At 43.7% G+C, this 27,535-nt stretch overlaps 1 protein-coding gene across 3 annotated transcripts in view; it reads right to left on the bottom strand.

Annotated features, from left to right (window-relative positions):
- The window catches only part of ST3GAL1 (ST3 beta-galactoside alpha-2,3-sialyltransferase 1), a 149,963-nt gene that overhangs the window by 35,795 nt on the left and 86,633 nt on the right, over nucleotides 1-27,535 (bottom strand). For 2 of the 3 annotated variants that reach the window (XM_058174709.1, XM_058174711.1), the window contains exons 2-3: nucleotides 21,528-21,707; nucleotides 9,654-9,782 (exon numbers count right to left, since the gene is read on the bottom strand). The gene's annotated coding sequence lies outside the window, so the exon portion shown is untranslated. The remainder of the gene's footprint in view (nucleotides 1-9,653; nucleotides 9,783-21,527; nucleotides 21,708-27,535) is intronic. The other variant, XM_058174710.1, reaches the window with a different exon arrangement.

Below are 27,535 nucleotides of genomic sequence, written 5' to 3'. Positions count from 1 at the left end.
GCCATGCCCCTTGGCCAGGCTCCCCCCCAGCCCTCCCAAGGTCAAACATAATCCTGATGCAGCCCTCAATGAAATCGAGTTTGACACCCCTGGTTCAGACAGTCACTTATCTTAAATAGTATAGAATAGAATAGAATAGAATTTTTTATTGGCCAAGTGTGATTGGACACACAAGGAATTTGTCTTGGTGCATATGCTCTCAGTGTACAAAAAAGAAAAGATACCTTCATCAAGGTACAACACTTACAACACTTAATGATAGTCATAGGGTACAAATTTAACACTTAATGATAAACATAGGGTACAAATAAGCAATCGGGAACAATCAATAGAATAGAATAGAATAGAATAGAATTTTTTATTGGCCAAGTGTGATTGGACACACAATGAATTTGTCTTGGTGCATAGGCTCGCAGTGTACATAAAAGAAAAGATAAAATATCAATATAAATCATAAGGATTACCAGCAACAAAGTTACAGTCATACAGTCATAAGTGGAAAGAGATTGGTGATGGGAACTATGAGAAGATTAATAGTAGTGCAGATTCAGTAAATAGTTCGACAGTGTTGAGGGAATTATTTGTTTAGCAGAGTGATGGCCTTCGGGAAAAAACTGTTCTTGTGTCTAGTTGTTCTGGTGTGCAGTGCTCTATAGCGTCGTTTTGAGGGTAGGAGTTGAAACAGTTTATGTCCAGGATGCGAGGGATCTGCAAATATTTTCACGGCCCTCTTCTTGATTCGTGAAGTATACAGGTCCTCAATGGAAGGCAGGTTGGTAGCCATTATTTTTTCTGCAGTTCTAATTATCCTCTGAAGTCTGTGTCTTTCTTGTTTGGTTGCAGAACCGAACCAGACAGTTATAGAGGTGCAAATGACAGACTCAATAATTCCTCTGTAGAACTGGATCAGCAGCTCCTTGGGCAGTTTGAGCTTACTGAGTTGGCGCAGAAAGAACATTCTTTGCTGTCCTTTTTTAATGATGTTTCTGATTCTCCTGTTAGGTTCTCCTACCTGTTAGGTTCTCCTGTTAGAGCAGGGAACTGGACTAGAAGACCTTTAAGGTCTCTTCTATTTATTTCTATTTCTATTATTTCTTATTCTGTTCTATTCTGTTCTATTCTGTTCTGTTCTATTCCTATTTCACACTATTCATCAAAAAAGCACAACAAAGAATGTTCTTTCTGTGCCAACTCAGAAAGCTCAAACTGCCCAAGGAGCTGCTGATCCAGTTCTACAGAGGAATTATTGAGTCTGTCATCTGCACCTCTATAACTGTCTGGTTTGGTTCTGCAACCCAACAAGACAGACACAGACTTCAGAGGATCATTAGAACTGCAGAAAAAACAATGGCTACCAACCTGCCTTCCATTGAGGACCTGTATACTGCACGAGTCAAAAAGAGGGCTGTGAAAATATTTACAGATCCCTCACATCCTGGACATAAACTGTTTCAACTCCTACCTTCAAAACGATGCTATAGAGCACTGCACTCCAGAACAAGTAGACACAAGAACAGTTTTTCCCCCGAATGCCATCACTCTGCTAAACAAATAATTCCCTCAACCCTGTCAAACTATTCACCAAATCTGCACGACTATTAATCTTCTCATCTTCTCATCATTCCCATCACCCATCTCCTTCCAGTTGTTGCTTGTATCCTTACAATTTATATTGATATTGATTGTTTCCTGATTGCTTATTTGTAGCCTATGACTATCATTAAGTGTTGTACCTTATGATTCTTGATGAATGTATCTTTTCTTTTATGTACACCAAGACAAATTCCTTGTGTGTCCAATCACACTTGGCCAATAAAAAATTCTGTTCTTTTCTATTCTATTCTATTCTATTCTATTCTATTCTATTCTATTCTATTCTATTCTATTCTATTCTATTCTATTCTATTCTATTCTATTCTATTCTATTCTATTCTATTCTACCCTACCCTACCCTACCCTACTCTACTATTGGCCTAACTATTAAAAATGCTTATAGCCATGGTGTCTGATCTTCATATAGCAAAACCTGGAGAATAAACAACTGCTTGACCCAATCCACACAACAGGTTATCTTTAATGGCAGATAGGTAGTCCTCACCTTACAGCCGACCTTGGAAAAAGTGACTTATACTTCATATTTGAAGTCATGACTGTTGAACCACTCCCACAGTAACCTGATCTCAGCTTGGGCCCTTGGCAACTGGCTTGCACTTATGATCATGCTATCACATGATAGCAATTAGTGATTTTTTTCCAGCCGGCTTCTCTGCCAGATGAAATCAATTGGGAAAGTCAGGTTTGCTTAATGACTGCATGGTTCATTAACAGTCATGGTAAAAATGGTTGTAAAAATTGGGGGTCAAGTTGCATGATGACCTGCTTAATGACCATGGTGACTGAAATTCCAGTCCCAACTTATAGTGATCTTAATCTTTAAGACAGCACAGTCTCAGTCACTAGCATCACCTAAGGGAAATTGGTTAATCTAAAAAAAAAAAGGTTCAGCGAGTTCAAACACAAGTTTGAAGGTTTAGGAAGCAGGTTAAGCAGGCTCTATAAATTAGATAAATAGATAAAAGTAAATAAAATGTGGTCATTCTTGGACAGGAGACCATTGACAATTTCAAGAAAAAAAATGTGACTTCTACAGTATATTGGGGGCCGCGGTGGCTCAGGGACTAGGACGCTGAGCTTGTTGATCGAAAGGTCGGCAGCTCAGCGGTTTGAATCCCTAGTGCTGCTGTGTAACAGGTGAGCTCCCGTTACTTGTCCGAGCTTCTGCCAACCTAGCAGTTTTGAAAGCACGTAAAAATGCAAGTAGAAAAAATAGGGACCACCTTTGGTGGGAAGGTAGCAGTGTTCCGTGCGCCTTTGGCGTTGAGTCATGCTGGCCACATGACCACGGAGACGTCTTCGGACAGCGCTGGCTCTTCGGCTTTGAAACAGAGATAAGGCACCGCCCCCTAGAGTCGGCAACGACTAGCACGTATGTGCGAGGGGAACCTTTACTTTTACAGTATATTAGCAATAGCACTTAGGGTTATACACTACTCAGTGGTGGGATTCAAAAAATTTTTTTACTACCGGTTCTGTGGCGTGGTTTGGTGGGAGTGACAGGGGAAAGATGCTGTAAAATCTCCATTCCCACCCCACTCCAGGGGAAGGTTACTGCAAAATCCCCATTTCTTTCCAATCAGCTGGGACTCGGGAGGCAGAGAATAGATGGGGGCGGGGCCAGTCAGAGGTAGTATTTACTGGTTCTCCGAACTACTCAAAATTTCAGCTACCGGTTCTCCAGAACTGGTCAGAACCTGCTAAATACCACCTCTGATACCGCTTCACAGTGCTTTTACAGCCCGCTCTAAGCGGTTTACAGACTCAGCCTCTTGCCCCCAGCACTCTGGGTCCTCATTCTACCCACCTCAGAAGGATGGAAGGTTGAGCCAACCATGATATTTTGGCCAAGAGACCAACACAGGTACAGTATATTTGTGAAGTCACATAGAGTTGAGTTCAACTTGGCGAGAACTTTAAGATAATCCAACTCTCTTTATTTGCTTTGTCACATCAAATTAACATGACTAACTTTCTGTGCAGTAAGGGATGGTTTAGTCAGAAACCTTTTTCCAATGTAGTGTCAATAAACAGAACCTACTTCGTGGCAGTACAGAACAAGAGGTAGGGCTTGACAAACACAAGCATACATAGCTGAAATCACGGAATTTGCCAACTGGACAAATAGAACCACAAAGTACATTGTTAATTGACGTAGAAGGCAGTTTTCTTGTTAAGAGAAGAGGAAAAGTCAATTAGATCTTGATATTCCGCTTTAAGCTCAAGGCAACTTATTCAAATCTCCGTCTGAAAATTTTTCTAAAGCTAATATCACCTGAGATTAACGTGTTCTTTGATTACAGATACTCAGCTCTTTAATTGACGTGGTATGAACACAACTGCATCACATAACAGCTTACGTTACGGAGGGCCATCTGTGGGGCAAGTTCTTTGGTTAAACCGCCCCTTTGTGCCAGGGGTGAAATGTAAAATTTGTTACTACCGGTTCTGTGGGCATAGCTTGGTGGGAGGGGCAATGTGACTTTTTTTTTTTACTTTTAAAAGCATTTTTTTCAACAAACTCTTTAGCCGAAGAGGTTGTAAAAAATGCTTTTAAAAGCCTCTGATGATCAGACAACTCAGCTGGGATCACCAGAGGAGCCTCTTAAAAGCATTTTTTTTACAGCCTCTTTGACCAAAGAGGTTATAGAAAAAATGTTTTTAAAGGGTTCTGATGATCCCAGCTGAGTTGCCTGATCACCAGAACCGTTTAAAAGCTTTTTTTTTACAGCCTCTTCATCCGAAGAGCTTGTAGTAAAAATGCTTTGAAAGGGTTCTGACGATCCCAGCTGAGCCGTGCGATCATCAGAGGTTTTTTTTTTTTTTTACTTTTAAAAGCATTTTTTCGGCCGGAGAAAAAATGCTTTTAAAAGTAAAAAAAACAACAACCAACTCTGATGATCATGCGGCTTAGCTGGGCATGGGGAGGGCAGGGATTTTTGCTACCAGTTCTCCGAACTACCTGCTGCCATTGCTACTGGATTGGGCGATCCGGTCCAAACCGGGAGCCTTTCACCCCTGCTTTGTGCCCAGCTTTGAAAGAGTTTATTTCACCTGAAAGGGGTCTGTTTGATATTTAGGAATGGCCCCTCGCTTTAGGCAAATAATTCTTCTTGCCATGGTGTTGATAAGGATGAAAAGCAAACGGGAAAAGTTACTTCATGGGAGGACAATGGTTCTAGTGCTAACACATTTATTGGACGTATGCAATAAGACTCCATCAAAGATCAGACTGAGTCAATAAAACACTTCACAGAAGAGAATACATCGAAGCTCAGGGTTGAACTTTGGAGTCCTTGATGGTCTCTGAGCCTGGTTCTTTTCTTTCAAATGTTTCATTACCCAACTGGGTAAGCACTGATGATGTTACATAGTTTGGTAATGAAACGTCTCAAGAAAACAACCGAGCTCAGAGAGCACGGAGGACCACACATAAATTATAGCCACTGCCCTTTAAATTAAACATTTCATCACTCTTTTTCTTGCATGTAATGTTCCCAGTTCTGTTTAAAGGTTTGGCTGTCAGATAAAGCCAGTAAGAAGAAAACAAATGAAGGCGTTGGTGACTTTCAAAATGTTTTTAAACATCTTCTCCAAAGGAAGTTGTTGGGGGGCTTTGGAAAACAGAGAGTCGGAGCAATGCTACTTTTAAAACAGCGAAGAAGGACATCTCTGTTGTGGTTCCAGCCCCCCACCCCCTGGGCCTGGCCCCTTGCCAGAGAGTGACTCAGAGAGTGAGGGGGAAGTGCTGTCAGGGCTCCCTTCTGCAGGGCTGGCTTCCGTGGCTCAGCTCCAGGAGCCAGAGGCAGGCCAGGTGGAAGAGGTGATGAGGCCTCCGTCTCCTGTATCTCCCCCCACCCAGGAAACGCTTCCAGACCCATCTGAGGACAATCAGTCCTGGTTAGATCCCAGGTTTCATAGACAAGAGAGGCGGGAACAACAGAAGCAGGGGTGGGGCAGGCCTAGAAAGTGCTGAGTCACAGAGCCACACCCCACAGGGTATAAAAGCAGGAGGGGCTGCTAAATTGCTTCGTGACAAACAAATCAAACTGCCTAGAGAGAACTTGAGCTGAAATGCTGTTTATTCCTGACTTCCTGGTTGACACGCCGGCATCAAGAAAGATAACAGAAAAACCTTGGCAGACACTCACTGGGTTGCTGCCAGAGATGATAGCTGCCGTGGACTCAATTGCCGGCTAATTGAGTCATTTCTCATGTCACCCAGACTGCGGTGGGGGGACAGAACAGTCTCAAGAAATTACAGGTAGTCCTTGATTTACAACAGTTCATTTAGTGACTGTTACAACGGCATTGGAAAAAAGTGACTTATGACCTTTTTTTCACACTTATGACCACTGCAGCATCCCCATGGTCATGTGATCAAAATTCATATGCTTGGCAACTGACTCATATTTATGATCATTGCAGTGTCCTGGGGTTACATGGTTCCCTTTTGCAACCTTCTGATAAACGAAGTCAATGGGGAAACCAGATTCATTTAACAACCGTGTTACTGACTTAACAACTTCAGTGATTCTCTTAACAAATGTGGCAAGAAAGGTTGCAAAAAATGGGGCAAAACTCACTTAACAACTGTCTCACTTAGCAAATGAAATTTTGGGCTCAATTGCGGTTGTAAGTTGAGGATTTGGCTTGTCTACAATGGACTAGGTCAGGGGTCTGCTAACTTGGCTCTTTTAAGACTTGTGGACTTCAACTCACAGAGTTCCTCAGCCAGCAAAGCAAAGCTGGCTGAGGAACTCTGGGAGTTGAAGTCCATAAGTCTTAAAAGAGCCAAGTTTGCAGACCCCTGGGCTTGGTGGAACAGATGGTTGAATAACATGTTTGTGAGCACTTGAGAGTAGAAATGCAGCAGTGTGACAAGAATAGAATGGCCTGGCCTGGCCTGGCCTGGCCTGGCCTGGCCTGGCCTGGCCTGGCCTAGAATAGAATAGAATAGAATAGAATAGAATAGAATAGAATAGAATAGAATAAGAGAGCGGACCTTGGTGGTCTTCGGAAACCCTATACCATTTCAGACAAGACTAGAAGACCTTCAAGGTCCCTTCTATTATTCTATGTTGACAAATGGTTGTCCAATATTTTCTTAAAAATTTCCAGTGTTGGAGCATTTACAACTTCTGGAGGCAAGTTGTTCTACTGATTAATTGTTCTAACTGTCAGGAAATTTCTCCTTAGTTCTAAGTTGCTTCTCTCCTTGATTAGTTTCCACCCATTGCTTCTTGTTCTACCCTCAGGTGCTTTGGAGAATAATTTGACTCCCTCTTCTTTGTGGCAGCCCCTGAGATATTGGAACACTGCTATCGTGTCTCCCCTAGTCCTTCTTTTCATTAAACTAGACATACTAACTTCCTGCAACCGTTCTTCTTATGTTTTAGCCTCCAGTCCCCTAATCATCTTTGTTGCTCTTCTCTGCACTCGTTCTAGAGTCTCAACATCTTTTTTTATAGTGTGGTGACCTACAATGTTGATTTCGAAATCTTGTAAGGTTTGTCTTAAGGAAAATCTCCGTATATTCAACAAGTTTTACTTCTTTCTTTGTTTGAGTCTCAACCCCAGGCAGTGCAATTAACAGAGTAGTCATGGCTGAGCAGGGATGTCTGCTTGAACAGGCCTTACGTACATCAATAACGCAACCACTTCTTTAAAGCGAGATTGATTTCATTTCTAAAAAAGTCCCCTTTTGTTTTGTTTTGAATGGAAGGCTTATCGAAATAGAGGATAACCTTTTGCTGAAGTCTTTTTAAAAAGGGCAGTGTGTTTATGCAACAGATCCCTTTGTCAAGAAAAGAATTTGGCTGCAATTTAGTACATATACTTTACAGTGGAAAATCTTATTTGCAGAAGGTTCTCAAGTATCACCATTGGCTTCCTTACATTTTGCACACCAGGAAATAAACTGGATTCTTTTTGATTTTCAATTGTATTTTTTTCTTTTTGTTGTGTGTTCGTTTGGCCTTTAGAAAAATAAATAGCTTTTTCCTACTTCGGTTTTTAATTTTTTTTTAATTTTAAAAGCAGAACGTCCTGATTAAATGGTTGAAGATAGTGGCCAAGGTCTTTGGAGAAACTCTGTGCCTTGGATTCTTAGACAAATCCATTTGTACAACCTCAGAGGACCAGTTTCTCTATGGTCAATTTTGTTGTTGTTGTTGTTGTTTAGGTGTCAGTGAAATTGGTATAGCTGGTATAGAAGAAGAAGGAGAAGAAGGAGAAGAAGAAGAAGAAGAAGAAGGAGAAAAAGGAGAAGAAGGAGGAGGAGGAGGAGGAGGAGGAGGAGGAGGAGGAGGAGGAGGAGGAGAAAGAGAAGGAGAAGGAGAAAAGGGGAAGGGGAAGGAGGAGGAGGAGAGGAGGAGGAGAGTAGAAGGAGAAGGAGGAGGAGGAGAAGGAGAAGAAGAAGAAGAAGAAGAAGAAGAAGAAGAAGAAGAAGAAGAAGAAGAAGAAGAAGAAGAAGAAGAAGAAGACAGACAGCTGCAGCCATCAAAGGATTGCCCATTCTTACACTAAAGGCCACCCCTGCTTGGTGTGGTGAAGAAATTATGAGGAACTTCTTGTTCCTCTGGGGCTGTTGAACTACAACTCCCAAGATCCTTCAGCATTCAAGACAGGTGGGTCTGCTGGGAGTGGTCATTAAAGAATACGTCCTGAGGGGATGATGCCGAGTCTGTACCAATTGCCTGGGCCTGCTTGTGTGAAGAATACCTAGCAAGAAGGTAGTCCCAACGGTGCTTTTTCAAGAGACAACTGGACGTCCTGGGTTTTTTTTTTCTTTGAAGACGTTTCGCTTCTCATCCAAGAAGCTTCTTCAGCTCTGGGTGAAGAAGCTTCTTGGATGAGAAGCGAAACATCTTCAAAAAACCCCCACAAAGACCCAGGAAGTCCAGTTGCCTCTTGAAAAAGCACCTCTTGCGACAACCATGACTTGGATCGGGGTCTCCAACCTTGGTCCCTTTAAGACTTGTGGACTTCAACTCCCAGAGTCCCTCAGCCAGCAAAGCTGGCTGAGGGACTCTGGGAGTTGAAGTCCACAAGTCTTAAAGGGACCAAGGTTGGAGACCCCTGACTTGGATGACTGAGAATCTCCATAGATATTTAGCGACGTCCTTTGGGATGAACAGTGCAGGAATAGGAACAGATTTCCAGAAAAATTGCAGACTAGAGGAACCGTTTGCACTTCAGTTTGAGATGCTGTCAGGACAGAATCATCCCCACCAGCCTGCTCAACAATGAAGGGACACAAAGCAGAAAACATCCTGCAGAAAGCACAGCTCCAATTCCTCAATGAAAGAATAGGACAGATTAATTTTCACACGGCGCTGAAGAAGCTTCTTGGATGAGAAGCAAATGATCTTCAAAGAAAAAAACCAAGAAAGTTTAGTTGCCTCTTGAAAAAGCACCTTTGGGACAACTATGACCTGGATGATTAAGAGTCTCCACAGACATGAAGAAGGTATGGATATATTTAAGAAGATGTAAAAAAAGATGTTGAGACTTTGGAAAGAGTGCAGAGAAGAGCAACAAAGATGATTAGGGGTCTGGAGGCTAAAACATATGAAGAACGGTTGCAGGAACTGGGTATGTCTAGTTTGATGAAAAGAAGGACTGTGGGCGTGGCTTGGTGGGCATGGCAGGGGAAGGATACTGCAAAATCCCCATTCCCACTCCACTCCAGGGGAACGATATTGCAAAATCCCCATTCCCACCCCACTCCAGGGGAAGGATACAAAATCCCCATTCTCTCCCCATTCCTGGGGCCAGCCAGAAGTGGTATTTGCCGGTTCTCCGAACTACTCAAAATTTCCACTGCTGGTTCTCCAGAACTTGTCAGAACCTGCTGGATGTCACGCCTAGGCAGTAATTTGGCTAGAAGCCACTTTCACGGTATATACTAAGAAAAGCAGCATTTCAGGGCTAAGAAGGCATTTCAGGGCTAAGAGGGGCCTCAAAAAGTTTTCCAGATCTCTCTCTCTCTCTCTCTCTCTCTCTCTCTCTCTCTCTCTCTCTCTCTGAGCTCTCACCTTGTATGCTTCTAAAGCTTTCTGGTATTTTGACCTCTCGCTGTCCTCGGCCGCCCCATGACGAGATCAAGGGTTACACATCCGCAGCTTTACTTTGGATTTGGAAGGGTTTAGGGCTAGTCCGTTGATCTGGAAAGATAAAACGTCATGATCCCTCTGACATTCCTGTTGAAACAGGTTGCGCAAAAGCTTATCAAGATGCCCTTTTGCTAGTGGTCTGATTAAGTAAAAGTTAAAAGGCTAACAACAGCTCCCGTTCTGTCCAGATTCCCCGGTGGAAGGATTATAATTTATTCACGTTTGCTGATTACGAAGAAAGAGACCCAGAGGTTCAGAGAATGCAAGCTTAAATCCAGCAGTTTAAAAATGAAAGGCAGTTTAAAAATGAAATTGATTTTGAACTTAATAACAGCAGCAAGGCTGTTGATTGGACAATATTGGAAGAAAAAAGAGTTACCTACAATAGAAGAATGGATATTGAAAGTTACTAACTTGGCTGAGATGGCTAAAATCTCAGCTTTTTTAAAAGACAATACGCAGGAAAGATATTTAATTGAATGGAAAAAATGGATTGATTATTTACAAAACAGATATCAGATTAAGAAATACCAGATTGCCTTTGAATAATTAGGAAGTATTATTTTATATAATGGGGGGGTTAGGAAATGAAAAGATTTGGATGAGGTTAATTGGATTAGAAGGGAAATTTTACTCTATGTTTGGTTTATGTATAACAATACCTTGTGATTGACCCGGGAAGCGGGGAGGGGAAGGGAGGGGAAGGGGTTTTGGGGGAGGGGGAAAAGGAAAAATATTTTTGCTTGTTAAAACTTTTTCAATAAAAAATAAAATAAAAATAAAAATGAAAATGAAAGGCGCCAAAAAGGATTTACCCTGACCACATACCCTCCATGACCATCGGCTCAGCCTACTGCAACGTGGGACCGAATTGGCAACTTATGAAATTCAGAGAATTGCTTTCTTTCAGTCAAAGGAGTTGGTAGTCCCTTCCCTCTTTTCTTCTTGATGGCCTTCCTTTGGTGGAAGAGAAGGGTATAATCTACCCACCACCCAGCAGTTGTCATTGTGAGGTTGTGATATATTTTTTTCCTCTTCTGTAGATAAGGTGTGGAACTATCTAAACATTTCTCCTTTATTTGTTGTTGGGTTGTGGGTTGGTGTTGTTGTTTTTTTTGGTGTTTTTTTTTGGTGGTATGGGTTTGACCAGTTTTCTAAAAGAACTTGAACACTGTCACTTTTTAATCTGCTATTCCCACACTGTCCCAGTTCTTAAGATCAGGGGTCTCCAACCTTGGTCCCCTTAAGACTTGTGGAGTTGCAGTCCACAAGTCTTAAAGGGACCAAGGTTGGAGACCCCTGATTTTAAGATGATTTAGATCAGAGGGGGGAAGAGAGAGAGAGAGAGAGAGGGAGATTTTTTTTTTTTAAATATTTTTTTACAACTCAATCAGTTCCCTTCCCTTGATTTGTTCTTTTTAATTTTTCAGGCTATTTTAAATAGGTGAGTCTAGCCACTTCTTATGTAGACTTGCAGCGGCTATTTCAAAAGAAATGACGGCAAGTTGAGCTATCCGATTGGTGTAGAGAAGAAGAAATCGCTTCTTCTATGTCTTTCTTTAAATTATTATTATTTTTTTGGTCCACCACAGTGTTTCTCAAACTTGGGAACTTGAAGAGATGTGGCCTTCAACTACCAGAATTCTTCAGCCAGCATGGGAATCTGTGAGAGTTGAAGTCCACATCTGTTCAAGTTGCCACGTTAAGTAACATGAGTTTATAACAATGTACTGGGTCAGGAACTAGCAAAGTCCCATTCATCGTCACAAGGAAATCTGCTTAGAGTTGTTGTTGTTAGTTGCAAAGTTGTGTCTGACCCATCGCGACCCCATGGACAACGTTCCTCCAGGCCTTCCTGTCCTCTACCATCCTCTGGAGTCCATTTAAACTCATGTCTACTGCTTCAGTGACTCCATTGAGCCACCTTGTTCTCTGCCGTCCCCTTCTTCTTTTGCCCTCAATCTTTCCCAGCATTAGGCTCTTCTCCAGGGAGTCCTTCCTTCTCATTAGGTGGCCAAAGTATTTGAGCTTCATCTTCAGGATCTGGCCTTTTAAAGAGCAGTCAGGGTTGATCTCCTCTAGAACTGACTTGTTTGTTCGCCTTGCAGTCCAAGGGACTCGCAGGAGTCTTCTCCAGCACCAGAGTTCAAAGGCCTTAATTCTTTGGCACTCAGCCTTTCTTATGGTCCAACCTTCACAGCCATACATTGCAACTGGGAAAACCATAGCTTTGACTATACGCACTTTTGTTGGCAGGGTGATGTCTCTGCTTTTTAGTACGCTGTCTAGATTTGCCATAGCTTTCCTCCCCAGGAGCAAGTGTCTTTTAATTTCTTGGCTGTACTCCCCATCTGCGGTGATCTTGGAGCCCAGGAAAATAAAATCTGTCGCTACCTCCATTTCTTCCCCATCTATCTGCCAGGAATTGAGAAGGCCGGATGCCATGATCTTAGTTTTCTTAATGTTGAGTTTCAAGCCAACTTTTGCACTCTCCTCCTTGACCTGCATCAAGAGGCTCTTTAGTTCCTCTTCACTTTCTGCCATTAGAGTAATATCATCTGCATATCTGAGGTTGTTGAGGTCGTTAGAGTTGGAAGCACTAAATCTTGCTGACCTTGAAATAAAGCAACAATCTCCACTTTTCTGATTTTTAAACTTCCTAATAGGCTTAGAACCATGAAGCAGCAGAAGGAGTCTTCCCAGTTGGTGATTTAAACCAAACAGCTCTAAACAAACCTAATTTTTTAAAAAAAATAATAATCAAGGAACCGGTCTTGCTACCTTGCCAACCTATAGTACATGGCATTTTCTCCAAATCTGTCAATTCAGCCCTCCCATGCCTTTCTATGCTAAAACTGTCATGGCGCCAACAATATAAAACACTGAGCTAATTGTATCACAAGACTCATTCGGTTTAAGGCAGTTTCATTATGTAATCATTAACGAACAGATTTATATGCTGGCTCATGTCAGTTCTTAGGGTGCTCTTCACACCTGACTAACTGTGACCTGAAGGTGCTTTTCTAACTTTTTCCCCTAGAAAACATGTCTTCCTAGTATAACAAAATTCCTCTTTAGCTGTTTCAGTTTTAACACTGCCTTGCATCCCAACATGAGGCTTGGTGTACGAGTGATGGTGACTCAATATGAATAGTCTTTGACAAGTTTGGGCTAATCCAATTGGGGTTTTGGGACCTGGCCAGCTCCTACTGGCCATTGTTGGCTGCTAAGGCATGTTACTGGGCTCCAGGTGCTGGACATTATCTTCCAGACCATGTTGGCTTAATCTGAAAGAGGAGTTTTATGATGGCAACCCCCTGGTGAATGTCTGACCAGTATTATGCCAAACATGGTTTGGGCATCACGTTGACTTCTAATGTGCACAGGATGGACACCAGACATAACATAACATAATAAAAGAGTTGGAAGGGATCTTGGAGGTCTTCTAGTCCAACCCCCTGCCCAGGCAGGAAACCCTACACCATTTCAGACAAATAGCTATCCAACATTTTCTTAAAAATTTCCAGTGTGGGAGCATTCACAACTTCTGGAGGCAAGTTGTTCCACTTATTGATTGTTCTAACTGTCAGGAAATTTCTCCTTAGTTCTAAGGAGGGTTGGGTTCCTCCTTAGGGTTCCTAAGGGTTGCTCCTAGGGTTCCTAAGGAGGGTTGGGTTCCTCCTTAGTTCTAAGTTGCTTCTCTCCTTGATTAGTTTCCACCCATTGCTTCTTGTCCTCTATTGAGGACCTCTATTGAGACCCATATTTAGTGGTCTTTTGAAAAAGAACCACATTTACCTTAAGTATTATCTTCAGAGTCCTGGATTACAATATGACTTTAAGAAAGATGATTAGGAGACTGGCGACTAAAACATATGAAGAACAGTTGCAGGAACTGGGTATGTCTAGTTTAATGAAAAGAAGGACTAGGGGAGACATGATAGCCATGTCTCAATATCTCAGGGGCTGCCACAAAGAAGAGGGAGTCAAGCTATTCTCCAAAGCACCAGATGATGGCAAGACAAGAAGCAATGGGTGGAAACTAATCAAGGAGAACCCTCCTAGTATTAAGGAGAAATTTCCTGACACTTAGAACAATTAATCAGTGAAATGACTTTCCTCCAGAAGTTGTGGGTGCTTCAATACTGGAGGCTTTTATGAGGAGATTGGATAACCATTTGTCTGAAATAGTATAGGGCTTTCTGCCTGAACAGGGGATTGGAGTAGAAGACCTCCAAGGTCCCTACCAAACTCTGTTTATTTGTCAGTCTGGGAAATGCCCCATTTGCTGGCTAAGGAATTCTGAGAAGCTGAAGTCTACCCATCTGAAAGCAGCCAGCGTTGAGAAACATGCCTTTAGTCCAGAGGTCTCCAACCTTGGCCACTTTAAGACTTTTGAAATTTTGGGAGTTGAACTCCACAAATCTTAAAGTAGTCAAGGTTGGAGACCCCTGCATCAATTCCACTGCCTTTCAGTCTCTGAACTACGGCAACTGATCATCAGAACAATTGTTCCAAAGATATTTTGGAATGATCTCCAGCTATGCTGTCTAGGAATTACACTTCTTTATCACCTCAGGAAAATTTCCCTTTGCAGGAGGTTGATATGGGACAGTCAGTCCCTCGATAGAGAATGATGGAGAGGTGACTGATTTATCTGAAATACTTGGATACCGCTTCTTGTGGATAGCATCTTCAAATCAGGGGTGAAATCCAGCAGGTTCTGACAGGTTCTGGCGAACGAGTAACAGAAATTTGCCGGAGAACCTGCAAATGCCACCTCTGGCTGGCCCCAGAGTGGGGTGAGAATGGAGATTTTGCAACGTCCTTCCCCTGGAGTGGGGTGGGGATGGGGATTTTGCAATATCCTTCCCCTGGAGTGGGGTGGGGATGGGGATTTTGCAATATCCTTCCCCTGGAGTGGGGTGGGAATGGGGATTTTGCAATATCCTTCCCCTGGAGTGGGGTGGGGATGGGGATTTTGCAATATCCTTCCCCTGGAGTGGGGTGGGAATGGGGATTTTGCAATATCTTTTCCCCAGGAGTTGGGAGGAATGAGGATTTTGCAGTATCCTTCCCCTGCCACACCCACCCACCAAGCCACACCCACAGAACCGGTGCTAAAAAAAATTGAATTTCACCACTGCTTCAAATGCTTTACAGCCATTAAAAACAGTGTTAATTTCTGAGCAGTCATTTCTTATCCTCTAAAACAGAGGGGAGAGGAGAGTGCCATTTCTAACTGGTATCTTGGCACGCCACTCTCATAGCATCAAGTTATTTTCACATGGGGCGTTTCCTTAATAACATATCACATGAAAAGGAAGGTATAGAAGTGACTTCCATGAGAGTATATGGCTGCCCTGTACAGGTAGGGCCAGCTTGACCGATCAGTAGGACTTGGTTCACCTCTGTTCATCCGTCCTTTTCAGCTGTGGCTGTCAATGCAATTTTGTGCAGTGCCAGCTTGAGTTGGCAAGAGAGAATCTACACTAAACTGGCCTCTACCAAAGGACCTCTAAAGAAGAGCTTGGAACCAAGCCTTTCCTCGGCTTAAAAGGCACTGAGCTTTTCCTAAACCCTGCTCTCTTCCACCACCCAAGTTGGCGCATCTTCAACCAGAAGGCCATCTGCGTGCCAGGTTGCTGGTGGCTAATCATCCAGCCTCAATGCCACACGCAGCCTGCTCCTCCGCTTTCTTTGGCATCCACGAGACAAAAGGACGGGGCCGAAGCCTTAGAACAAGAGCTCTCTGGAAATATGGCAAACTTTGGTATATACTCTCATTTCGAGGGCATGTTGCCTTGGCTGCAACCTCCTGGGAAGAATTCTAGTCTTAAAGCTGCAAGGGTGGACAAACGCTCCAGTTCCCGATCGGCAAAGAATGAACTTTTCCATCTGTCTAGGAGATCCCAATTGGCCGACCAGACCAACTTTTCAGCAGCAGTTCATCACTTCCCAAAGGATGGGAAGTTTCCCACCCTTGTCCTGGTTCCCAGGGGAATCGCCGGCAGGAGGAGAGAAGATCCCTCTAAAGCCGTGTGACAGGGTTCCAGAAAAACCTCTTCTGCATAAAAAAAACTCTGAAGCCATTGTCTTTCAGAGTTCTTTACCAGCATAAGGAAACTGCCACACGATGAGTCAAATTCCAAAACTGAAACTTCCGGATTCTTTTCCCAGTTATACAAACCCCAAGAGTCCCACACACCCCCAACCCCTTTGCCGGTCACATGGTCCAACGTTCTTCCACTTTATTCGAAACCTCTTCTTGCCACTCCTTCTGCAGATGTGAACACAATCCGACCTTGACCGCTTGAAGAATGTTACCATACCCCCTCAACCCCCCCTTCTTCCCCTCAGGGGAGAAATGTGGCAGCGTCTGGATACCTACGGCCTAGTATGGTTTCCAGGCCTGACACCGTGATGGCGAACTTATGGCATGCATGACCTCTCTGTGGGCACATGCACCATCGCCAGTTGCTCTTCTGGTTTCATGTGTGCTGGCCAGCTGGTCTTTGTGGGTGTCACAGCACCGGGAAACAGCCTGAAAATGCCCAAATACCAGGCTGTTTTTCAGGCCATTTCCAGGCTGTTTCCAGGCTGTTTTCTGGGCTGTTTTGAGGCCATTTTTGGCCCTAAAAATGGCCCAAAAAGCAGCAAAAAAACAGGCATGCACACACCGACCAGCTGGTCTTCAGTTTTCCGGTGCTCCGCTGCGCGCACATGCGTGCAAATGCACGCACATTCTGGTTTGAGCACTAGGTACCGAAAACATTGGCCATCGCTGCTGTAGAGGATGCAAAGGGACATACCAGTTTAAAGTCCATTCTGGAGAGGAAACATTTAAGGTCCAATTCTTCGATCTATATCTGCCCTTTCCTTAGTGAAGGTAGACGGTCTGGTGTGATTCTTGCATTAGACATTCAACAATAAACTATCCATAAACTATGGGTTTATCCACTAATGGTTTGGGGCTTAGTTGCTTTTGTGCAGACGTTTCATGACCCAGCTAGATAACATCATCAGTTCAACGGCAGCAAAAAGCCATCCTTTTCAGGCTTGTCCCAAAGCATGAAGAAAAGGCTTCGTGTGTTTCAACAGAGAGCAGAAAGTGCTAATGTGAGGTCTGAAGTACTTCCTCCAAATTGTTTTCAAGTGTGCACAGTTTTAATGTACAGGTAATCCTCAACTTCGCAGGAGGATTGCAAACTGTTGCACTAAACAGTTCGTTTAGTGAACCCCCTGGGACAGGCCCTCCAGTGCTAGTCCCAAAGGTGTTGTTTTCAAGAGGCAACAGGACTTTCTGGTTTTTCTTTGAAGACGTTTGGCTTCTCATCCAAGAAGATCCGTCAGCGCTGACTGGATGGTGGGGAATGGACAGATTTATATGCCTTGCAGACAGCTGGTCATTTGCATCCTTTTAGAGAGTTGTTGAGGTCACTTGGAGGTTTATCTGTGTCCTCAGGGTCACTTGAATATTGCAAAGTGTGGAGCCTTCTTGGAACTGTTGGAAGGACTGTGTTGTAGACTGGAGATAGATGATGTCATATCCCTCCCCCTCTATTGAGAGAGGGCTGTTCAATTTGGACATAGATGGCCTCTTTAACCAAGTGGTGAAATCCAAATTTTTTTACTATTGGTTCTATGGGTGTGACTTGGTGGGCATGGTGTGGCTTGGTGGGCGTGGCAGGGGAAGGATACTGCAAAATCCCCATTCCCTCCCCACTCCAGGGGAAGAATACTGCAAAATCCCCATTCCCTTCCAACTCCTGCAGAAAGGATATTGCAAAATCCCCATCCCCACCCCACTCCAGGGGAAGGACGTTGCAAAATCTCCATTCCCACCCCACGCTGGGACCAGCCAGAGGTGGCATTTGCCGGTTCTCTGGCAAATTTCTGCTACTGGTTCCCCAGAACCTGTCAGAACCTGTCAGAACTGCAAAATCCTCATTCCTTCCCCACCCCTGGGGGAAGGATATTGCAAAATCTCCATTCCCTTCCCACTCTGGGGCCAGCCCGAGGTGGTATTTGCTGGCTCTCCGAACTGCTCAAAATTTCCGCTACTGGTTCTCCCGAACCTGTCAGAACCTGCTGGATTTCACTCCTGCTTTATCCACTCTTTCAAACCAGTGATCCTCTCAGTTCAAAATGTGGATTCCGGTGCTAGAAAGCTGCTATCATGTCTCCCCCTAAGTCTACTTTTTGTTAGGCTAAATGTACCTAGTTCCGTTAGCTGTTCATCATATGATTTAACGTCTAGTAAAAATTAATTTACTAAATCTGGAGAGGGAAAGGCGCTGGGCTTACCGTTATCTTCCAGAGACCTCTATGCATGTCACTTTGCCTATTCACATTTATTTTTAGAGCCATCTACTTAAGATGCCAAGGGGGAGGCCGATTCCCATGCTTAATTTTTTGCAGTAGGTAAGGGAAACCCTTTAAAGAAATAAAATTGTCACACGCTGTGGAAGAAACAGCTCTGGAATGATTAAAATTAGGGAAAAAAAGATACAGACAGGGTTCACACTCAGAAAGGATTTGCATGTTACAAAGCCCTCCAGGTGGCTTTTGGGCTGCCAACCATATGCCTCCTTAAAAATGTTAATTCTGAATCAGGTAGACAGCGTTCTGGAGGAAGCCTCTAGGAAGAGCAGAAATTTCACCCCTGAAATTAAATCAGGGGTGAAATGCTCCCGGTTCAGTCCGGTTCGCCCAAACCGGTAGTAAAAAATGTAAAAAAAATAAAGTTCCGATGATCAGCTGAGTGACTTGTGATTGTTGGAACTTTTTTTTTTTACTTTTAAAGCATTTTTTTTACTACCGGTTCTCTGGAACCAGTAGTAAAATTGCTTTTAAAAAGTAAAAAAAGAGGTTCCTATGATCACAACTGTGCTGTGTGATCGTCAAGAGCCTTTTTTTACCTTTCAAAAGCATTTTTTTTTACAACCTATTCAGCCGAATAGGTTGTAAAAAATGCTTTTAAAAGTAAAAAAAAAAGATTGCACACCACAGCTGATCACACCCCCTCGCACGCTATTCTACTTACCCCATGCATCCTTTTGGTGCACAGTGCGCATGCACAGCCAGCGAACCAGTAGTAAACCGGTTCAGATTTTACCACTGAATTAAATGGTGTGTGTGTGTTTTTTTAAAGATGGTGGTCGTAGCGCCTGTCATGATGGAGGGCTGTTTCTTTGAAACTCTTGAGCTATCAGAGTGTTCAATATCCCTCTTTATTTCCTCCTCCGTCCCAGCCCCAGCCGACACAAAATTTCAAAGAATTTCCCCTCCCCACAGATGTGTACAGATCAGCAGAGAAAGGCTTTAATTAAAACGTAGCACAGAACAGATTTTTTTCCACCCCATTAAAAACAAAAAACAAAACAAAACAACAGCAACCAAAGTAACTTAGCCCCTGATGGCTTTCAGAAGCGTCAGATAAAAATGTTCAGGCTCAACCCAGGCAGCCAGTTCCAGAAAGCAAGGCTCACCTCCTACAAGCTGGCATCAACCCAAATTTGCTGGGAGCCATGGAATTAAAACACTCCCAACACACCTAGAAGAGGCCAATTGGAAAAGCTTTTGAGTAAAAACTGGAAAACGGAGAGGGAAGAGGCATAAAAACAACCCAGTGAACGTGGAGTAGGTTGGCAGATTGACCGAAAAGGAGACGAGTACAGAAAAATTGGGTGGTCCCAGAATAGGATATCATGGACGGAAGACTCAACAGTTTTCCTGCTGCTGCTGCTAATAATAATAATAATTCTATTCCATCTTTCAGCTTGGGTTTGTGGGGTCTTTGGTGCTCTTCAAGCTTGGCTATTTTCTGGCAGACATTTCATTACCCAATTAGGTAACATCATCAGTGTAGAAGGGAGTGGGGCTTGGTCTCTGCTCTATATGCAAGTAGTTTGCTCTCTGTCAAGTGTTGGTTGGTCGGTTGGTGGTTTTGTGGTTCCTTGATTAGGCCGTTTACTGAACCACCAAGAATATTTCTACCAACACCGACAGGGAAAGTCAATATATAAAGAGAAAGCAAAACCCCACTCCCCTTCTAGCACTGATCGTGTGACCTAGTTGGGTAATGAAACGTTTGCAAGAAAACAAGCAAGCTCAAAGAGTGCCAAGGACACCACAGACGCGGAAGCTGTATGCTCCGTCCCATATTTGGGGAGACCAGGTTGCCCTGATGGACCGGTCTCACTGGAAAAACACTTAAACAAGCTCAGAGGGCACAAAAGACCCCCCCCCAGTTTAACCCAGAGTTATAAATATTCACTCCTCTCAGCTGCATTTGTTCCAGAAAGTTCTCCTCCTGGGATTGGTTTCTGGGATTGGTGCGGTGGAAGGTTTTAAAACTTTTTACTACCGGTTCTGTGGGTGTGTCTTGTTGGCGTGGCATGGCTTGGTGGGCATGGCTTGGTGGGTGTGGCAGGAGAAAGATACTGTAAAATCTGCATTCCCACCCCACTCCAGGGGAAGGATACGGCAAAATCCCCATTCCAGGGGTAATGCTCCCGGTACGGACCGGATCGACTGATCCGGTAGCAATGGCGGCGGGTGGTTCGGCGGGTGGTTCGGTAGCAAAAATCCCTCCCCCCCACCCCACCATGCCCTGCTGAGCCACATGATCCATCAGAGCCTTTTTTTTACTTTTAAAAGCATTTTTTAAACAACCTCTTCAGCCGAAGGAAAAAAAAAATGCTTTTAAAGGGTTAAAACAAGGCTCTGACGATCCCAGCTGAGGTGCCTGATCAGCAGAGGCCTTTTTTTTTAACTTTTAAAAGCATTTTTTTAAAGGTAAAAAAGCTGAAGCCTGCTAGTCAAAAAATAGGGGGTGTAGTCAAAAAAAAGGGGATGGGGAGTTCGAAAGAAAGAAAGAAAGGAAGAAAGAAAGAAAGAAAGAAAGAAAGAAGGAAGGAAGGAAGGAAGGAAGGAAGGAAGGAAGGAAGGAAAGACAGAAAGAAAGAGGGAAGAAAGGAGGGAGAAAAAAGGCGAGGAAGGAAGGACTACAAACTTGGCACTAGACGCAGCTTCAGAGGATAATCCAGGGTTGGAAGGGACCTGGAGGTCATCTAGTCCAACCCTGCTCCAGCAGGACACGGTTAGTGAGTTTCTGTCTTTTGATCCCCCAGTCACATGGTTATATAGCCACACCCACCAAGTCACATGACCCCCACAAAGCCATGTCCACAGAACTGGTAGGAAAGAAATTTAGATTTCACCACTGCCCCATTCCCTCCCCACTCCTGGGGGGAAGGATATTGCAAAATCTCCATTCCCACCCCACTTTAGGGCTAGTCAGAGGTGGTATTTGCCAGTTCTCCGAACAACTCAAAATTTCCGCTACCGGTTCTCCCGAACTAGTCCGAACCTGCTGAAACCCACCTCTGGATTGGTGGCTCAGTAAACAGCCTAATCAAGGCACCACGAAACCACCAACCAACACTGAGAGAGCAAGCCCCTTGCAAATAATAATACATGTATTATTTAGTATGTATTTGACAAAATAAATAAATGAAATAAATGAATATAAGCAGAGACCGAGCCCCACTCCTTTCCACCCAGATTGGTTTCCTTCCCAGAGGCCAAACAAGAGGGGCCAGGCCTCGCCTTCGGGTCTCCGTCGGGGGCCACCAAAATCCCAGCGTCTTGCATTTTGCAAACTCCACCTGTGGGTAGAAGAGCTCCTTTTATGCTCCACCTCTTCTCAGGTGAGATTCTGGGAAAGACACACAGTGTTACCAAACCCGGAGCCAACTCCGCATCACGAGATGCTCGAAGAGATTCATTTACCTTGGCAACTGTTTTCGCTTGGCTGGTTTTCTAAGCTCTGGGCAGACCGACGATGGGTTTGGTTTTTCTGTTCCTGTCACTGGAGGTCTTGTTTTTTTCCTTGTTCCGTCCCAGTGAAACTGCTCTCCTTTCGCGGCAGAGAAGTAGATTCACGCTTGAGATTTTCAGACCTTCACGGATCTGCAGGAGAGAGAGCAGAGAAATCAATTCGATTCCAGGATTGTGATCTGTAGTTATGTATCACCCATCCAGCATTGAAGGAAAGATTAGTTTGGATTTTTTTTTAAATTTTCTTCCTCTCTCCCTAAATCAGGGGTCTGCAAACTTGGCTCTAGTCAAGACACAAGTCTTAATTGTGGACTTTAACTCCCAGAGCAAAGCTGGCTGAGGAACTCTGGGAGTTGAAGTCCACAAGTCTTAAAAGAGCCAAGTTTGCAGACCCCTGCCCTAAATAATCTTGTATTTCATGTGGGAAGCCTATCTTAGATTTGCTGAGGATATAGTACATGTAAGTCATACTCGACTTACGACCACAATCGAGCCCAACATTTCAGTTGTTAAGTGAGGCATTTGTTAAGTGAGCTTTGACCCATTTTATGACCTTTCTTGCCTCAGTTGTTAAGTGAATCGCTGCAGTTGATAGGTTAGCAACACAGTTAAGTGAATCTGGCTTCCCAATTGACTTTAGCTTGTCAGAAGGTCGCAAAAAGGGGATCACAGGACTTTGGGACGCAGCAACGGTCATAAATGTGAACCGGTTGCCAGGCATCTGAATTTTGAACACAATGACCTTGGGGATGCTGCAAAAGGTTGTGACTGTGAAAAACGGTCATGAGTCACCTTTTTCAGCGCCATTGTAGCTTTGAATGGTCACTGAACGAACTGTTGAAAGTCGAGGACTAGTTTATTTATTTATTTATTTATTTAATGGCATTTTTATACCGCCCTATCTCCCGAGGGACTCAGGGCGGTTTACAGCCTAATAAAAACATACATATAAATACAAAATAAAACACCAATTAAAAAACTTATTAAATAAGGCCAAATATTAAAAATTACAATAAGATAATAAAACCCCGTTAAAACCAAATTTAAAATTTAAAATTCTAGTCCAGTCCTGCGCAAATAAATAGATGTGTCTTAAGCTCGCGGCGAAAGGTTCAAAGGTCAGGAATTTGGCGAAGTCCTGGGGGAAGTTTGTTCCAGAGGGTGGGAGCCCTCACAGAAAAGGCCCTTCCCCTGGGTGTCGCCAGTCGGCACTGCCTGGCTGACGGCACCCTGAGGAGTCCCTCCCTGTGAGAGCGCACGGGTCGATGGGAGGCAATCGGTGGCAACAGACGGTCCCGTAAGTAACCCGGCCCGATGCCATGGAGCGCTTTGAAGATAGTTACCAAAACCTTGTCATGGAAACCAACATATCTTTCTTCCCCCTCCTTTGTTGGGGTGGTGGCGTTTCCCCTAAATTCAAGACCTTCTGCTAATTGTGTTGTTGTAGGAGATGACCAGGCTGAGCCTGAGGGAGAGGTCAAACAAGTCATAAGTCACGAGTCCTTGTCTGCCTTGAATGCCTTTCTTATCCCCCGCTCTTTTCCCTTGACTGTTAGTTGGTCAGATTCTCATAGAGAGCCTAAGCTGGCAATAAATCTTTAAACTCATATGAACTGCCTGAATCTCCTGATTTCCCCCGCCTGCTTGACAGTTGTGTTCCTGCTGCTGCTGCTAATAATAATAATAGTTCTATTTCACCTTTCTGCTTGAAGCCACCTGAATTATTTTGAGCTGGTCGTTCTCTTTCAGCCCATCCCTCCTCCCGGGATGGTTGTTGTGGGAAAAAACAGAAGGGAGCACAATATACAATCATGCAAAACAAAAATGGGATACTGAGAAGCAAAGAAAGGAAGAAATAAAACATTTATATACCTATTTTATATGAGCCCTGTGCGCTTAGTCTTTATGAAGTTTGTTTCAAAATCTACAATCAAGGCTGATGGAGATTGCAAAGGGAGCTAAAGATTGCATAATGCTTCTGTCGATGAAGTTCTTAATGTCCAGTAGTAATAACTGGTACTTATTACAAGTGTATTTATGCCAGTTCAGTCAAAAAAGTGAAACCGAATGGCTTAGATTCCCATTATTGTCACCAATGCAGATTGAATGAAACTGTGCAGAGCTCATGGGAATCACCCATGCGGGGCATTCTGGGATCCAGAAAGAATGTAGGATGGAGTGACTATGGTGTTGGACTAGGATTGCCCAGGTTCAAATCTACCTTTAGCTATGAAACTTTGTGAGGTGACTTTGGGCCAGTCTCTCTCCCCCTCTCTCTCCCTCCTTCTCTCTCTCTTTCCTTCTCTTTCTCTCTCTCTCTCTCTCTCCAGCCTATCTCTCTCTCATCCTCTCTCTCTCTCCTTTCTCTCTTCCTTCTCTCTCTTTCCGCCTCCCTCCCTCCCTCTCTTTCTCTTTCTCTCTCTTTCCTTCTCTTTCTCTCTCTCTCCAGCCTATCTCTCTCTCTCTCATCCTCTCTCTCTCCTTTCTCTCTCTCCTCTCTCCCTCTCCTTTCTCTCTCTCTTTCCCTCTTTCTCTCCCTCCTTCTTTCTCTCTCCTTTCTCTCTATCTTTCCTTCCCTTTCTTTCTCTCTCTCTCCTGCTCTCTTCCTCCTTTTCTCTCTCCCTCCTTCTCTCTTTCCTTCTCTTTCTCTCTCTCACTCCAGCCTCTCTCTCTCTCTGTACCTCCCTCCCTCTCTCCTTTCTCTCTTTCTCTTTCTTTCTTTCTCTCTCTCTCCCCCTCTCTCTCTCCTTTCTCTCTATCTTTCCTTCCCTTTCTTTTCTCTCTCTCTCCCTCTCTCTCCAGCCTATCTCTCTCTCTCTCCAGCCTATCTCTAAGATTTGCTCCTGGAGATCCCCTGAGAAAAGCAGGAGAGAACTGTTAGGATCTAGAGCAGTGTTTCTCAACCTTGGCAACTTTAAAATGGGTGGGGGACTTCAGCTCCCAGAATTCCCTAGCCCTTGCTGGCTGGGGAATCCTGGAAGCTGAAGTCCACCCTACTTAAAGTTGACCAAGTTGAATCTTCTGGTATAAGGATTTTGTGGTCTTTGGGGGTGGTGTGTACTCTCTAACCTTGGTTGTTTTGTTGCAGATGTTTCATTACCAAACTAGGTAACATTATCAGTGCTAGTAGGAAGTGGGGTTTGCTCTCAATTTGTACTTTATAGTGGATTGACCTATCCGTGCTGGTGGGAGCGGTCTTGGTGTTTCTTTGAGAGGACCTCTCATTTCAACCCTATACTACAAATATTCTCCTTGGTAGTCCCACAGATCTGAGGTTCCGATCCAGACCGTGTGGTTCAAAGGAAGGACTTTGGTCCTTCTGAATGGCTGCAATGGCTTAATTAAAGCCAGCTGAAGACAACTTAGTACTGAAGGGTCAAGAAGTCACTTCCAGTGGTGGGATTCAGCCAATTCGCACCACTTCGGGAGAACCGGTTGTTAACTTTCTGAGCAGTTTGGCAAACTGGTTGTTGGAAGAAATCATTAGGGCAGAGAACCGGTTGTTAAATTGCTTGAATCCCACCACTGGTCACTTCCCCTTGTCCCATAGACAGAAGCTAAGCAGCATCTAATTTCAACAGTTAGCAGTAAGAGAATATGTTGAAATGCACCTGATGGGAACAAGGAAGCTCAGGGAAGACTAGGTAGAAAACGTATGACGGTTCTCCATTATTTCGTTGCTACCTCTTTGTTTTTCCTGGCATCTGCTGCTGAGGATGGTAGGGCCCAGCCTGATCCAGGGTGCCCCTATTGTGGTGCACCTGGCTTGTGTAACAATTGGGGAGGACCTCAGTCCCAAGTGACACTACACAGCCTTGTTTTTGAAGACACAAGCCAAGATGCCGCTATCTCTTGGACACAGCAGACAGCTTGAAATCATCTGGCCTCAAAGCGAGCTTGCAATATTTCCAGAATTACTCCTTCTGCTAAGGAGACCTTTGCTTCCCTATCTTCTCCAGGATGCCAAGAACGTTCTTCCAAATTTCTCCCAGTAGATTTTAAATTTTTTTTTATTTAAAAAAAGCTTTCTTTATTGCTAAAAGCAGTAGTAGAAGGTGTGTTATTGCTGATTTTGTCGTTTCCTTGACTGGCTACCTGAAAAAGTTCCTTCCTGTGGCCTTTTGTGGGGTGACGTTAAAGTATAGAAGGCTATATTTATCAAAGCAGCAAGATAAGAAACGGTGGATGTAAAATAAACAAGGAGATAAGCAACCTGGAACTACGGAGAAATTTCCTAACCTTGAGAACAATTAACCAGTGGAACAGCTTGCCTCTAGAAGTTAAAAAGAGACTGAACAGCTGTTTGTCCAGAATGGTATTGGGTCTTCTGCTTGAGTAGGGGTTGGATAAGAAGGCCTCTGGGGCAGGGGTCTCCAACCTTGGCAACTCAGCCAGCAAAGCTGGCTGAGGAATTCTGGGAGTTGAAATCCACAAGTCTTAAAGTTGCCAAGGTTGGAGACCCCTGCTCTACGGTCCCTTAAAGGAAAAGGTAAAGGATCCCCTGGCACATATGTCCTAGTCATTCCTGACTCTAGGGGGCAGTGCTCATCTCCGTTTCAAAGCTGAAGAGCCAGCGCTGTCCGAAGACATCTCCGTGGTCATGTGGCCGGCATGACTCAACGCCAAAGGCGCACGGAACGCTGTTACCTTCCCACCAAAGGTGGTCCCTATTTTTTCTACTTGCATTTTTTACGTGCTTTCGAACTGCTAGGTTGGCAGAAGCTGGGACAAGTCACGGGAGCTCACCCTGTTACGCAGCTCTAGGGATTCGAACCGCTGAGCTGCCAACCTTTCGATCGACAAGCTCAGCGTCTTAGCCACTGAGCCACCACGTCCCATACGACTGTGCTATTCTGTTATAGAGTTTCACTTAGTGCAGGAGAGGGAGTCCGCACAATGCGAAGAAAGAATGTTTTCCCACACCTCATTCCGAAGTAAAGAATTTTGACGTTGCAGCCTTAAGAATTTCTCTTTTGGAAGCATATTCTCTTTCATCAAATTGAATAGAACTGGGAAGAGGGGGAAAAAAACCCCCAAACCTCTCAAGATACAGGAATATTCTTCTGCACAATACCGGTATTAAATATACTATTCTCCCCAGTCCTTTGTCAATGTGGTTGCCTACTTTTTTTTTAAAAAAAAAAGGGTTCCGGGAGAAAATACCCAGACAGACTATTTTTCTCCGCTGCCTTGATCTTCTCCCTTTTGTTCTGTCTTTAAGCTCCTCGTCTTCTCAAGTTCTCGGCCCTCCAAAGGGCTGCCTGTGTCAAAAAAGCATTTAAAACCTCACATTCTGGACATAAACTGTTTCAACTCCTACCCTCAAAATGACGCTACAGAGCACTGCATACCAGAACAATGAGACACAAGGACAGTTTTTTCCCCGAAGGCCATCACTCTGCTAAACAAATAATTCCCTCAACACTGTCAAACTATTTACTAAATCTGCACTACTATTAATCTTCTCATCGTTCCCACCACCAATCGTATCCTTATGATTTATATTGATATTGTTTCCTAATTGCTTATTTATACCCTATGACTAGTATTAAGTGTTGTGCCTTATGATTCTTGATGAACGTATCTTTTGTTTTATGTACACTGAGAGCGTATGCACCAAGACAAATTCCTTGTGAGTCCAATCACACTTGGCCAATAAAGAATTCTATTCTATTCTATTCTATTCTATTCTATTCTATTCTATTCTATTCTATTTAATAATACTAATACTAATACTAATAATACTAATACTAATACTAATACTAATACTAATAATAATAATAATAATAATATTTTTTTAATTTGTATACCGCCCTTCTCCCGAAGGACTCAGGGCGGTTTACAGCCAAAATAAAATACAGCAACAACGCATACAATTCTAAAAACAAACATTAAAAAACTTATTCAATTTGGCCCCATTTTAAAATACAATCAACCCTGTAAAATTAATAAAAATTTAA

This window comes from Ahaetulla prasina, chromosome 3, assembly GCF_028640845.1.
Source record: "Ahaetulla prasina isolate Xishuangbanna chromosome 3, ASM2864084v1, whole genome shotgun sequence".
Classification (NCBI taxonomy): Eukaryota; Metazoa; Chordata; class Lepidosauria; order Squamata; family Colubridae; genus Ahaetulla; species Ahaetulla prasina.
This window is presented reverse-complemented; position numbering and strand designations above follow the sequence as displayed.